Raw genomic sequence first — 13433 nt, forward strand, 5'->3', positions numbered from 1 at the left:
ATATACAATGCATTAAAATTTTAATTCAAATAAAACTTCTAATTATTAGTTTTTATTTATTTTATTGCATTACATGTAATTCTATTTTGGTACTATGTTATTTCATTAATATTTTTGTTCCCAATAATGTATAGTACATAGTTCTTAATTATGAATTATAGTGATATATTAATGAATTCTAGCCAACAATTATAATGCTCTTACAAAAAAAAAAAAAAAAAAACCTCAACTTATTTTATCATAAGCAATTAAGTTGTTAACCTTTTTTTTTTATTACTTTTAAAATCTCAATTTCAAATTTAATATCAATACTCAACTTGAAAAAAATGTTAACTATTCTTTTTTATTTTATTTAATTATTATTATTTTCATTAACATTATTAATTATTAACTATTGATAAGTCTACATCATTATTTGAATTGATTAGATTTAATTTAATTTAATTTAATTTGTTTCAAAACCAATAGTCTATAACTATATATAAAAAGAGTCCCCAAACTCCAGTTTGTTATCCACGTAATGAATGTCATTGAAAAATGATTTGAGGATAGATTTAGATAAAGAGTATGTTTCAACTAACTTTTTTATAAACTCAATTCTTAGGAGTTTCTTTCCCTTTTTGTTTTCTTCCTTTCTTCTTACCTTGGCTATCATAGAACTCTTCATCTTCATTGTCATTATTGTCATACTCATATTTGTGAGCCTTCTGGTCAACCTTCTGTTCAATTTCTAACGATTTATGTAGGAATAAGGTTGATTGACCAATCTCTATAGGACGCTATTCCATTTTTGTTAGTCAGTGCCATTGACCATTAATGCTCTGGCTCTCTCTTCTCAGTTAATTTGTCCATAAAATTAAGGTTTATCCAATCTTACTTTAGGAATTTAAGGTTTTAAGCGACGATATTTAAGCTTTTTTTTTTTTAATTTTTGAACCTAATGTAGGAGTGAGAGAAAGTGAAAGAGAACAAAGATTTTTTTCTTGTGTGTTGTGAGTAAAAATAGTTGTTCAGATTTCATTAGAATCTATTACAATATATGTCTTTGTCTTTGCATGTTATAGAAACTTATAAGATCTTGTGGTGGTTTCTTTTACTGGTTTCTTGTAAGTTTCTTTGGTTTTTAAATTTTTAGATTTTGTTTTTTAGCATCGATACAATGGGTGATTTATTGGAATGTGAAATGCTTCAGCATGGATTCATAAAAAAATATGCCTTTATTTTTGCATGTTATAGAAACTTAAAAGATCCGATGTTGGTTTTTTTTACTAGTTTTTGGTAAGTTTCTTTGGTTTTTAAATTTGTGGGTTTTTTTTTTTGTTTTTAATTTTTGGTGCACATTTTTGGGATTATTAAAATTTGTTAATATTTTACACACAACAATAATAGAGTTGTCCAAGACATTAGGTTTGCAAAATTATGCTGTTTGGATGCTTAATAAGATCAAGATAGAGATGAAACCGTATCTTGCTTATATATGTGATTGGACATATCTTTGAGGCATTTTATGCCATTATTTATGCATCATTGTAGTTTCAGACCATTTGTTTCTTTCCTCTATTTTTTGGATTCTTTATTAAGCATTAACATTGATATTTGATGCAATTTATGCACTTGAACAAAAACAAGAATAAATTTTTTTTCTTTATTCTATTTTATGCTATTGATTGTTTGGAATTGTATCCTTTAATATTCTATTGGATTGATTTCATGTTGTAGGTATCTATTAGATGCATATAAGGCATAGATATCAAAATCTTTAAGTTTGTTATAGATAAGTATAGTAGGGTAATAAACTTGAAAAATGAGATATTAATTTGGAATTGTATTAATTTATTACAATTTCTGTATGTGTTAATCATACTTGCTAATGTTATGCCTTTTTTTTTTCAACAAATTTCAATTGTGCTTATTTTATATAGACCTTGAGGAATTAAAAATCAGGCACTTGATTTTGTAATGCTTTCTACTTTAATATTTTATTGGATTGATTTCATGTTGTAGGTCTCTATTAGATGCATATAAGGCATGGAAATCAAAATCTTTATATTTGTTATTATAATATGAATTGATAAATAAGTATAATAGGGGAATAAACTTGAAAGATGAGATCTTGATTTGGAATTGTATTGATTTATTACAATTTCTAACATAGCTAACAAGTAAGTTGTTACTAATGTATTAAGATATGATGAGATCCAAGTATTTGATAGTCCTGTTGTTATGGAATCCTGCTAGGTAAAAAATATAAGGTGTATGCTAATCAAATTGAGTAATTGACATGAAACACATGACATTCCATTCCATTTAAAATAGTTGTGTTGAGTTTTAACAGTTTGTTTGAAGATTATTTCTTTTAATAATTTTTTATTTCATAAATGAAGCATAAGTGAAGAGATTTATGTTCATTCATAGTATCCTCTTATATATGGTGGAAATGCTCCAAATACTAAAACATGTATAATAGCTTTTAATCTAGGTAATATAAAGATTATATGAATCTAAAAGTTGATTTTTCTATTGGATTTTGTTAGCCAAGTAAGCTATTTTGAATGTGATTTCTTAATGTTTATAATTAAATAAAATGTTTCTTCAAATGCAAGTATTGTTTTGAAAACTCACTGCATGAGACTTTAGCAGTAGGAAAAATTATTCTTTGTGATAAGGTAAGTGGTGGGGAAGGTGCAATAATTATAGGAACTGTTGGCGTTATAATGCAAGATTAACTGGATTTTACCTTTAATTTTTTTTTTACCTGTTTCTTGCTTGGGCTTCAATGATACAAGTAAAGTTTCAAGCTACTTGAATTCAACAAGATTCTTCTTTTTTTGAAAAGAAAAAAAAAATTCTTTCTCATATATAATTCATTAGTGAAATTGTGAAAAATGTAATAAAATTATCTTTCTTGCTATGTTTCGATAGAAAAACAACAGCAACAATATTCAAAAGTATTGTAGAAACGGATGAACTAGCCCCATATGTAATTTCATTTTCATCAAGAGGGCCTAACCTTATTACAATGGACATTCTCAAGGTAAATGAAATAAAATTTCTCTATTTCCCATCTAATATATCAGCCTTTTTCTGACACCAAATTTGGGATATATCTTTCTTACTTTTTGCATCAGTAACCTGACTTAACCGCACCTAGAGTTGATATTTTGGTAGCTTGGTCACAAGGAACAATTTTAACAGGATCTAAAAAGGATATAGAGTAGTGCCTTACAATATACTATTTGGCACATCTATGTCTTGCCCACATGCAACTATTGTAGTAACCTACATCAAGTAATTTAATCCAACATGGTCACCTGTTGCTATTAAGTTTTATCTAATGACTACAGGTATTAGTTTAAAACAAAACCTAAAGTTACATATTTTGAAAGCTTTACATATAACTGTTTTGTCTTACTTTTAATGTGTTCTACAACTGTTCTATTAAGTGTTAAGATGCTTTTTTTTTAAGGTTTGTTAAGATACTAATTATAGTAATATTTTTATTTAAATGCAATTGTTAATAGTCAATGTGATAATTTCCTAGCATTAGGAAAATATATTTACTTAATAAAGTAATCATAGCAAAATCGTTATCTATTTAGGGGTCATTTAATTGCCTACTTTTCATATTGTACATAATACAACAAACTTAATCTAGAAAAATAATTTTGAAATTATTGTTATTTGATGTGATTTTCATGTATTCATGTAACTCTATATTAATGTCTCACGCTTCTCTCTCTCTTAAATCTATTTATATTTCTATATATCAACATGGATACTTTGGATATTGACAAATGGATAGCCAATAGTGCAAGATAATTTTCTCTTACTAATAGTTCATAGAAGCTACTTGTCTTTTTCATCTTTGCTTTAGTTTACATTTAGAGATCTGTTTTCTACCACACTATTCTTTGATTAACCTTTGTAGATGGTTGCTATTTACTTAGTTAAGGATTATAGTCACTACTTCATTATTTACAAGATTTTGGAGTTTTTTTTTTGCCAAGGTAAAGAACCATTAAAAGTTTCTATCACTGCATGTCTTTTTCATACAAGTTATTTCATTATGGGAAAATAAAGTTGTTTCATATCATTTTAATTGTTCAATGCTTTTATTTTTTTTTCATTATCATTTTAAATTTTCTCACATTTTTATAGATTAATTTAATTAAATGTTAATAATAGATCCTAGGTGAAGCCTGGGCATCCTTCTAGTATAAATAAAATCAAGAATTGAATTTTATTAGCTAATGTTTGATTTAGGAGTAAATTTTTAAGGTGTTACTTATTTTAGGACTAAATGTATTATTTTATCCAAATCAAGATTAATCATTTTCAAGTTTGTTCAAATCAAGAATTTTTAAGTGAGAGTTATGTACATGGGTTGTTAACTATTTTAATTGTAACGGGGTAATAAAAAAAATAACCTTTGGCAAAAATAGTTGACTTATAAAAATAAAGATTTTTAGATAAAAACTTTAATATTACTTTCATTTTCTTTTTCATCTTTTCATTAACACTTTACTTTCTCTCCTCATTCTCAATATTTTTAGTTATTCAAATCCCCTTAGTCTCTCAACATTTTTTCTATCAGATTTGCTTCTTTACTATCCATGTGACCTTTCTCTCTTTTTTTTTTTTCTTTTCTAGATAAACCTTTTTATCTTTCTTATTTTTTTGTCCACTCACTCCCACAAAAACTCTTCCTTATTTCACCAAGCTCTCAACCTCAGCAGAAACTATGATACTTTAAAAGTAAAGCTTAGATGAATTCCTTTCGAATATTAATAAAGGGAAGGTTATAATTGTATCTTTTTTTTTCCATAGTCAAGTGCCTTCTTTATCATTCAAATTGGCATCCTTTCATTACAGGTATGATAGAACATCATAAATGGCTTTAATAATGGCAACTCTACCTCTAACATACTCTTCTGTTACATTCCCATTAGAAAAAAAAAAAATATATATATATATATATATATAGAAAAGGTTAAATCAATTAGTTTTCTCTTACCACATAAGTGCACAACTTCTCAAACCTATAATTCCTTTCGATTGAATCTTTTAAAACCCAAAAGATTCCCAACATGCAAATTTTCATTTAATAATTTTGTTCTTTCTTCCAAATGTTTTCCCTCTGATATGATGTTTTAAGAGGAAATACATGAGTTATGAGGACTAATTAATTTTAAGAAAAATTAATCTATACTTAATTATAGTTGTCACTACATATATATATATATAATGTAACAACTATTATATCATTTATAGTTTAAATAAACTTAATATATATGCAACAACTTAATTTTACCATATAATCATGTATATAATTTAAAAAGTAAATAAAATTGTCTCAATTTTCTCAAGTGCCTTTAAACCTCTTCATCTTAAGTTTGAATGACCAAAAGTAACTCTTAAGATTGTTAGAAATATTTGTAGGGTACAAAACTTGCTTTTCCATGAACATGTTGGTGATTATATTCCATTAATAATCTCCCTTTTCCAAGCCTTGTGTTGAACAAGTGCACAAATTGCACACTTTCCTAAACCTATAGTTTCTTTTGATTAAATCTTCCAAAACCCAAAAGATTCCTAACAATTAAATTTTTATTTAATAATTTTATCCTTTCTTCTAAAAGTTTCCCTCTAATATGGTGTTTTAAGAAGAAATACATGAGTTATGATGGCTAAATGATTTTAAGAAAATCAGTCTATACTTAACTATAGTTGTCACCACATTTATATATATAATGTAACAACTGTTATAATATTTATAATTTAAATAAACCTAATATATATGCAACAACTTAATTTTACCATATAATCATGCATATAATTTAAAAAGTAAACTTATCTTATTTTTCATTCCATCTTAAGTTTGAATGATCAAAAGTAAGCCTTAAGATTGTTAGAAATATTTGTAGGGTACAATACTTGCTTTTCCATTAACATTTTGTTGATGATATTCCACTAGTAATATTCTTTTCAAAGCCTTGTGTTAAATGTAAGATTAAACCTTCAAAGAACAAAGGAAATGGCTTCAAAGCATGCTATAAATGCCATTTTCCTTAAGGTTTATTTCCTCCTTACCAGTTATGGTATGCAATAAGGATTTACCAAAATGCCTCCAAGATACAATAAAGGCTTATTTGATATCACCTTGCATTTGTGACATCAAATCACAAAACATTCCTTGATGAGATGAAAATAACTAACTTTAAATAATTATTTATGTAGAAACAACGTCAAAGTAACAAGCCTATATTTGTGAAAAAATGAGAAAAAATGAGTTTTTTAGATTTAAACATATTTAATATATTTCATATGAACACTCATTGTGTTTATTTATAGAGATTCAATCATAAGATTGTTACTCTTTAATTATGTTGTTTCATCAAATATCACTTCCTTAAGTAAGAATATACCTTTTTGAATCATTAAGGATAAATTGGTTCATTTGAATGATTACATTTTTCATTCTAATAGAAACAATTTTTTATGTTTCAAAAAATTATAATTTTTCACTAAAGTAGTCGGTTGCTCTTTAATTATGTTGTTTCATCAAATATCACTTCCTTAAGTAAAAATATACCTTTTTGAATCATTAAGGATAAATTGGTTCATTTGAATGATTACATTTTTCATTCTAATAGAAACAATTTTTTATGTTTCAAAAAATTATAATTTTTCACTAAAGTAGTCGGTTGCTCTTTTATATTTTCTATTTCCAAAATGGTCTAAGAAATAGGGTAGTTAACATGCTACCTTAGGTAGTTGACTTCCCTCAATTCCAAAATACTCACAACTAATGGCAATTGATTCAGCAATCAATTCTAGTCATAGTAGCCAGTTGCCCTAAGATAGGCAACCGATTGCTCCGTTTTAAGTTTTGTATGTATCTTTCTAGAATACATAGCATAAGTAGTCGATTGCTCTTACTAAAGTAATAGACTACTCTTCTGATAAGCCTTTTACATTGATTCTTTAAGTTTAGAATCAAATATTTTGACAATGGAACTTTTACCTTAAGTTATTAAATTACTTAATATGATTTAGTTGATAAACGTTTTTATATTTTTAAAATATTTCAAACTGTTATATAGGATAGAAAAACCATAAAAACAAAATATAAACATGAAAGTATTTATTGAATTTGTTCACGAACATAAAATGAACTTGTTCATGAATATAAACGAATGAAATAGACTTTTATCTGTGTTCGATTCATTTCTCAAACAAACATTAAAATGTTGTTCATGATTGTTTATTAAGCTTAATAAATGAATATAAATGAATAGAAACTAAATATATTTATGAATAATTTGTCAAAATCTCTGTTCGTTTACACTTCTATATTTTCACATAAGGATAGTTGTACAAACAGTGTATTCCTTTTTTTTATTATTCTTTGTATCTTTCTTTTTTTTTTTTTCTATTTAGGATAAAGAATAAATGTTAGGTTCTCATTAACCAAAAGTACTAATATGGCATGATATTAATATCAAACTTTTTTTTATTAAGGTTAATAGAATTTAAATTCTGATAATTAAAATTAAAAGTTCAACACTCCACTAACATGCTACGCGACTATTTTTTTTTTCTTATCTAAAAATTTTACTTTTTTTTATATCTTTTACCATTTTATCATTTTTAGATCAAAATTTATTTTTATCATAAATTAAAATTTTAGTTAACAATTATTGATTGTAAGTATGGTATCTAGCTAATTTCAATCCTATGAAAATATCTTATTTGAAAATAATTTTGTTTCATTTTTATTGTAAAAGTGTACTTTTTGAATTACAATACCATTTATGAATTTTGGTTGAGTTGACATTTTAATGAATATTTTAGCTTAATTGAAACTAGTGCGAGCAACCCGGCTTCACCCTATTTGTTAAACATCATGCCATTTTCAATCATCTTAAGCATCAAATATATATTATTTCATCTTAACTACATGATAAATGTTCCACCAAACTAATTTGTGCATGGCTAAAGCAAAAGTTGGTGAGTGAAACTAAAAGATTTAAAGACATCTTTACTAAAGTGGTGAATTGTAATTAATATTACCAAGATTTGCCCTAAAAATCAAAGCCACATATAATTTCTAGGAATTAAATTCATAATACTATAATTATAATAAAAGTAACCTTAAAGGAAGCATTAGGAAAAGTAGCAATAGAAAAACATGCATTAAAATATTGTATTGACAAGAAAAATACTAAAACTGAGCATTAATTGTATTCACATTCATGTAGGACATTAGAAAATAAAATAAAGTAAATAGCTAAAGGGGATTTCTAACTTGGTTTCTAATTAATGGATATCAACAATATTTACTACACTTTCAAAGATGTGTCCATAAAGGTTAAGCACATTTAATTTTGATGTACAACAAATCTAATGCCTTAGTTTATCTAAAAATCCCAAAGATATATAACAATAATAATAAAGGAGGAAACAAGACGATTTGACTACCAGAAAATAGCATAAGTCATTGAATCAAGATCCAATTTCCAACAAGTATGATAGAATTGATAAAGCAATTCTTGAACTATTACTAATCTCACAAAGGTTATTTTAGTTAGTAAAAGCAGTTTCCTTTTTTTTTTTTAAATTAATCATTCTTAATGAATTAAAATTATAAATTCACTAAATATAGAAAAAAGATTCACATGGAAAAACAATTAGATTCTAATAAAAACTTGGGCATTACAAAAATCTTTTAAACAAATACATTTGTGTAATGATACACATTTATATTTTGAAACTGGAAATGCATCAAACATATATAAGGGATAATTCAAAGAAACAAAATAATAGTGTTGTACAAATGAAACCAACATACGAAAGAACAAAATGACCAAACTATAGTAATTACTAATTTATCATAAAACCTTATGAAATTGTATATGGTCCTCAAAATAAATCCAATGGAACTAATATTTGGCTTCCGGACATAAAAGGAAAGAAAAGAATTATAAACAGAATGCCTTAGATAAAGAAACAATCAACATCAATAAAATGAGTGGTTAACACTAAAAAATCGCAAATTCATAAAACGTTCTTCTAGTTTGAAAAAAAATGCAATCCATCACCCAAAAAATTAAACTCCCATTTTAAAAAACTAGATTTATCATCAAAAATCAATTCATTATCAATCATACAAACAAAGACCAAGACTTGGGAATATCAAATCAATACAAAAATTGCACAAACCACCAAAATAAAAGAAACCTAAATCACAAAATCTAGCAGTTCAATGATTTTATATGCCACATTTTGTCCGAGGAATTTTCAAAATTCATTGGGTTTCAAATTTTGATTTTGATTATGCAATTGGGTCTTAATTGGAAAAGCGAATTTTGGGTCTAATGATTAAACGTTAAATTTTATATTTATTTTAATTTTGTTAGTTTAATTTTTGGTTTAATTTTTTTTAGTCAAAAAAGTCAAAGCCAATTGGTAAAATAAAATAAAATAAAGGTAAAAAGAAAAAAAAGAAAAAAACTATGGAATTTTACATGAAAAATCTTGGATTCAATTTAACTCTTGAATTCTATCTCAAATTTTAACTTTAATGGTTGAATAATTTGGTAAAGACTTGGAACTCAATCTATTGACAAGGGAAACATTACACAGAGAATAAAAATTGGAAAGAAATCCTAGATTTAATTGAATTAATTTCTTTCAAATTAAAAGGAATTCAATCCCTTTATAAGCACCTTGAATCTGTGATCAAAGGGAGACCTGAAAGTAATTGACTTCAAAATCAAACAAAGGTCATTGAAAAGAGAGAGAATTTAAGCAAAATTTTGAATTAATAAGGAAAAAGCAATCAAGCAAAAAACTTTATAAAAAGATTTGGTTAGAGTTTTTGGAAGGACAATTAAGATTTATAGTAAGAACATTAGTTTATGAAAGGTAAAAAATTGTTGGAACCTGTGATCTATTAAGGTAATGTTAGTTTTTTTTCTTTGTGATTTTTGCATAACTTTTATAATATTTAATTACTTATTCTTATTTTTTATATTTATTACATGGTATTTATTTTTGCATGAATCTTCATGACTCATATTATATTTGCATGAATTTTCATGACTCATATCATATTTGCATGATTAATATTATATTTGCATAATAATTTATTTGCTTAATATTTTATTTGCATGATTAGATATTTGTGTGATTTATTAATATATTTGCATGACTATTAATATGTTTGCATGACTATTAATTTATATACATGATTATTAATTTATTTGCATGATTATCAATTTATTTATTTGTGTGATTGCATGATTATTATTATTATATATATTAATTGCATGTTTATTTGCATGATTTATATTATTATTTGTATTATTATTATATATTTAATTGTATATTTATTTGCATGATTATATATATAATTACATATTTTACACTATTAATTGCATGATTATATATTTAATTGCATGTCTATTTGCATGATTATTAATAAATTTATTTGTGTGATTGTATAATTATTAATATATTTATTTGTATGGTTATATATTTATATGATTATTATTGCATAATTTTATATTTATTGCATGATATGATATTATATATTATTGCATGATTAATATTATATTTGAATGATATTTAATTGCATGTTTCTATATTTAATTGCATAATTACTAATATATTTGTGTGATTATATTTGATTTCATGATTATATATTTGCATGAATGGTTTTTAATATATTTGTATGGTATTTTATATTATTGCATGATAATTAATATATTTGCATGACATTCTTGCATGAATATTTTAGCATGATTTAGGCATGATATTATTACATGATATTTGGTATAATTTTTGCATGGTATGGTTTAATATTTATTACATGATTGTATGATTGCTTGATATTTTGATAGAATTTTTGTATCACCAAGTTTTGTAAATAAATAAAAGGGTTGGAATTGATTTATGTGCATGATAAAATTATCTTTGATAAGGCTTAAGTAAAATAACACATAATTAATTTGATACCAATTTTGGGCGTAAAAGGGTGCCAATACCTTCCCTGCACATAACTGATTCCTGAACTTTAATTCTGTTAATGTAGACTATAATCTACTTTATTTAGGGACCCTCAACTTAGGTTTAGGATAACCTTAAAAAAGATAGATTCACAGAGGGGGCCAATTACACCTAGCTAAAAAAGATTGGTAGTGACTTCATGATTTTTTGTCTAATGGGTAGGTTCTTTCAACCTAAACATTATGACAGTTTGGCGACTCCATTAGATATTATAGAGAGTCCAGCCATTAGTTATTTATATGTTATCTTAAGCTTTGCTTTGATAGTTTCTATTATGTAATTATTTATGATTTTCATGTGGACTAACCTATTTGTTTGTGATTCTTATTTGTTTGTTTTGCAGATATTATTTTTTATTCACACCTATTTATTTGATTATTTAACATGTCCTTTTACACACACCACACTTACATTCATGCGTAAGCTTTATACCTGAGCTTTATCCTTTATTAAGAGGGAGCAAGTACCTATATTCTCATGAGGTGACAACCTTTATGTGAGCTAGCGAAAACTCTTACTCAAATTGAACCTTTCTGTTTGAGCCTATAATGGTGGATGAGGATTGAAGTGCCATACTAGTTTATAATGGATAATGATGTAGGGAATAATTTAGAAGCCTTTAATTGTCAAGCCTTTGAACCTAGCATATACATGAACCCTAAGGATCCAAACCTAGGCTAGGGCCTTGCTCTTCCTTTAATTAGAAAAAACCTAAATATGGCACATGATAGGGTAGTTATTATTCTTGTAAATTTATACTAACCTTTTATATTTTGTTATTCCTTGTATATATTATATTATCTTAACTAACCTTTTTTCTCTCTACTTTATTGTGCATGTATGCATCATTAGATTTACATAATAAATGATTGCCATAAAATAATTTTAACAAAAAAAATCTTAATTACATTTATGGAAAGCCTATTAAAGTTCCCTATGTGCCGGAGAATGAAGTCTGAAGCTTAGCTTAAATGAGGTGATTATCTGCTAGCCAATTATGTAACTACTCTGTTCGCCAAAATCCACCTCAATCTCAAATGAAATGATCTTAGCAATTTGGTTAGTATTTGGAACCAATGGAGTGTCACTGCCAATGGGACTTTCCAAAAGAAGTTTAGAGACCTTGCATTACTCCTTTCAATCCCTATTGATGATCAACTTTTAGGGCCATGGTTCAATTTTGGGACCCTCATATCACTACTTTGTGTTCAATAAGATTGACATGGTGCCAAATATTGAAGAATATTCAACTTTCCTTCACTTGGATCTCCCCAATCCTGGTAAGGTATATTAAAAAAAAAACTTGTTACCAAAAAAAGCTTGCTCAAATAATGGCTATAGATGTCCAAACTATTGATTATTAAGCAAAAGAAAAGGTGAAAGCGTTAGTCTTCCTTGGTCCATTGTTTGTGACTTTATATATAAATATTTTTACACTGAAAAAGGAATAGATTTGATGGCATTGGCTTCATATGGGATAATGGTATTTTCAAAAGTAATTAATTATATTGATGTTGCAATGGTAGATTTTTTTGATCAACTTGGTTACCAAATCAACCATATTCTTACAATTTTGACTGAGAATATTAGATCTTTAAATCATTGTCGTCGAAATAGAGAGGGTCGTTTTACTAAATGTGCTCAATTATTACCCATTTGGATGAAAAGTCATATCGAAAATAATGGTGGTAAATTTTGCAAGCTATATTCACTATAAGCACTCCCATAAAAAAATTATATGAAAATGAATGGCCTACACAAAAATCCAAGAAAGCATGGATCTTATTTCTACGTAAGCTCACTAGCCAATATGTGATATAGAGAGCTCTTTAGTTGCCTTATGGATCAATGTTATATGATTGTGAAGATAAGCTTTGGGTTCTTCTCTTAAGTCTTTGGATTACAGTGAGTTATTCTCTTATCATGGTGTAAAGACAATATGGCTATAAACAATTTATCCCAATCACTTTTGGACTTAGTAAAATTGAGTTCTCATATGTTAAAATTAATGCCTACATAAAGATAGCTAAAGCTTTATAAGCTTGGAATTTGTCTCAAAGGAAAGATAAGAGGAGATGATCAAATAAGGTTACCTTAAAGTATTTTGTACGGCACATTAGGCGAGGTAAAAATACTAAAATCTCTAAAAAAATAACTCTAAATGGCCTAATGAAATCACCACCTCTTGATCCCCTATTGGTAATGAAAACCGCTAAAAAAAAGCTACAAGTTGAAAAAGATGAATTAGAGCTTGAAAACAAAAGCCAAAAAGGGAAGAAAAAATGGGTAAAAAGGTTCAAGCACTTAAACAAGAAAGGGATGAATGGAAAAATCTTTTTTCTAATCTCAACATCACACAGTCA

The sequence above is a fragment of the Durio zibethinus genome, chromosome 2, assembly GCF_047325235.1.
Source record: "Durio zibethinus cultivar Kanyao isolate XHJ-2024 chromosome 2, ASM4732523v1, whole genome shotgun sequence".
Classification (NCBI taxonomy): Eukaryota; Viridiplantae; Streptophyta; class Magnoliopsida; order Malvales; family Malvaceae; genus Durio; species Durio zibethinus.